We start from the raw sequence: 2,653 nt of genomic DNA, 5'->3' as shown, positions 1-2,653 counted from the left end.
CACTTTTCCGTGATTTATTTTGTCAATTATTTTGAAACATGTTATGTTTTTCATTTCACTTCACCAATTTGGACTATTTTGTGTATGTCCATTACATGAAATCCAAATAAAAATCCATTTAAATTACAGGTTGTAATGCAACAAAATAGGAAAAACGCCAAGGGGGATGAATACTTTTGCAAGGGACTGTATACAGGTACTAATGAGGGGATATTAACCATGTGTGTGTAATAAACAAGAAAAAAACTAATGGAATGATGAGATGAGGAGCGGCAGTGGCTAGAAGGCCGGTGACGATGAACGCCGAAGCCTGCCCGAACAAGGAGAGGAGGCACCATCGGAGGAAGTCGTGACAGGTGGCTATTCTCAAATATAAAATATATTTTGATTTGTTTAACACTTTTTTGGTTACTACATGATTCCATATGTGTTATTTCATAGTTTCGATGTCTTCGCTATTATTCTACAATGTAAAACAATTTAAAAATAAAGAAAAACCCTTGAATGAGTAGGTGTGTCCAAACTTTTGACCACAAACTTTTGACCACTAAAAGGCTAAAAGGCTTCCTACTCCCTGTCTCCTGTTTACAGGGCTAGCCCTTGTGGAACAGTTAGGGCTATGGAGTGGCGACCCGGCGTGGAGGGGAGAGGAAGCCTTTAGCCTTTTAGTGGTCTACCGGGGTTCATTATGACTGAGCTTTGCTGGCGGGAGTAACCTCAGCTCAGCATGGTTCTAAAGGTCGCTCCACTGCACGACGTTCCGGCGCCTGGGGTTCTTTGACACAGCAACGTTCCTCTGTGTACTACAGCAACGACAGACAGACACATGTAACACACACACACACACACACACACACACACACACACACACACACACACACACACACACACACACACAGATGAGGCTGTAATGTCACTCTCCTTCTTATGGACTTCTCAGTAGTGTCCAATATGGTGAATATTTTAGGACACCGTCAGCTTTAAGCCTCACCCCTCCTTGAGTCAATCGTCAACCCTCCTTTAAGGAGGAACCCAAATGCCATGGAATGCATGTGGCGGATGGATTGATAGTAGGGGGAGCTAATGTCATGGGATGAAAGGTCAAAGGTTGACTCTGGGTTGACTCTGTGGTTTTACTTCCACTTCTGCTCCACTCTCTTATTCAGAGAAATGTATGGTTAGCTTGGTTTGGCTCCTTCATCTGCTCAATTGTGTGATTGACGAGGACAGCCCTCAGTGTTCAGGGATAATTATTTAAGCGATAAGGCCAGAGGAGGTGTGGTGTATGGCCAATATACCATGGCTAAGGGCTGTTCTTAGGCACTCCGCTTGCGTCGCGCATAAGAACAGCCCTTAGCCGTGGTATATTGGCCATATACCACAAACCCCCGAGGTACCTTATTGCTTTTATAAACTGGTTACCAACATCATTTTTGGGGTCATACCCGTGGTATACGGTCTGATAAACCTTTCAGCCAATCAGTATTCAGGGATCTTTTCCACCAAGGTTATACATTCCCAGTAAGTCAAACACTAAAGATACAGTGATCATGTAGGATAATGCACATTGACTTTTCAGGAAAGTCAGAGCTAATCTTTATATAAGCATTACCCAGTATGGATTGCTACTGCCAAAGCATAACTGAAAATGCATAAAAAAATGGCATGCAATGCCCTATATAGTGCACTACTATTGACTAGAGCCCTGTGGGCCCTGCTCAAAATAACTACACTATATAGGGAATAGGGTGCAATTTGGGAAGCAAACGGAATCTGGTGGTTAGAGTTCTAAACAAACCAAAAACAGAGATCAGAAATCGGCCTGCATAAATACTACCTCACTGGTTGTACACTCATATAACATCAAATAAAAGCGAACTGGAGATCAGACATCCTGCTGTATAAATACTTAACTACTCACTCATTGTGTACTCATATAAAAAGACAAAGAAAATATTTTTTGCATGTCCACTGTAGGTGACTATTGCGTCGTCAGAAGTGAGTGGGCTTTTCCATGCAAATCCATCTCAGATGTCCGGAGATTAAAGTTTCCTTTACAACTTTCCTCTCTGTTCCTCTTCCAATGGTCAGAAGAGCAGGGACCAGAGAGAGGGTAAAACTCTCTCTCTCTTGAATTATCATGTTCGTTCTGGTCAGAAGAGCAGGGACCAGAGAGAGGGTAAAACTCCCTCTCGCTCTCCCTCTCCCTGAATGATCCTGTTCCGCCATTGTACAGCATTGAACCACGTGACACCACACGTCCAGTCACATCTGACCAAAGTAAAGGAACTAAAGGCCCCAAATAACATTTTCCCATTTTGACCGAGCCACACTGATGTCATCAAGTATAGTCTATGACATCACTCTAATAGTGAGATATAAACATAGAATGACATAATAGAACTTAATAGGATCTCTGTGGTTTAAAAGGCTTGTGATTAACTCATGTAGGGAACACACAGAGAGAGTGGCCGTGGCACCAGTTCCCTCCAACGGTCAGGCAGCTTTGAATCATGTGACACCCAACAGCCAATCACTGACTAGAATAAATTGAGTCAAAAAACAAAAAATACTTACTGAGCCATGCTGATGTAATAGGGTACACAATACCATATGATGTCATTCCAATAGTGTGTTTTAAAGGCCTCTGACT

The sequence above is a fragment of the Coregonus clupeaformis genome, chromosome 35 (genome assembly GCF_020615455.1).
Source record: "Coregonus clupeaformis isolate EN_2021a chromosome 35, ASM2061545v1, whole genome shotgun sequence".
In the NCBI taxonomy this organism is placed as follows: domain Eukaryota; kingdom Metazoa; phylum Chordata; class Actinopteri; order Salmoniformes; family Salmonidae; genus Coregonus; species Coregonus clupeaformis.
The sequence above is the reverse complement of the archived record's forward strand: the minus strand, read 5'-3'. Positions refer to the sequence as shown.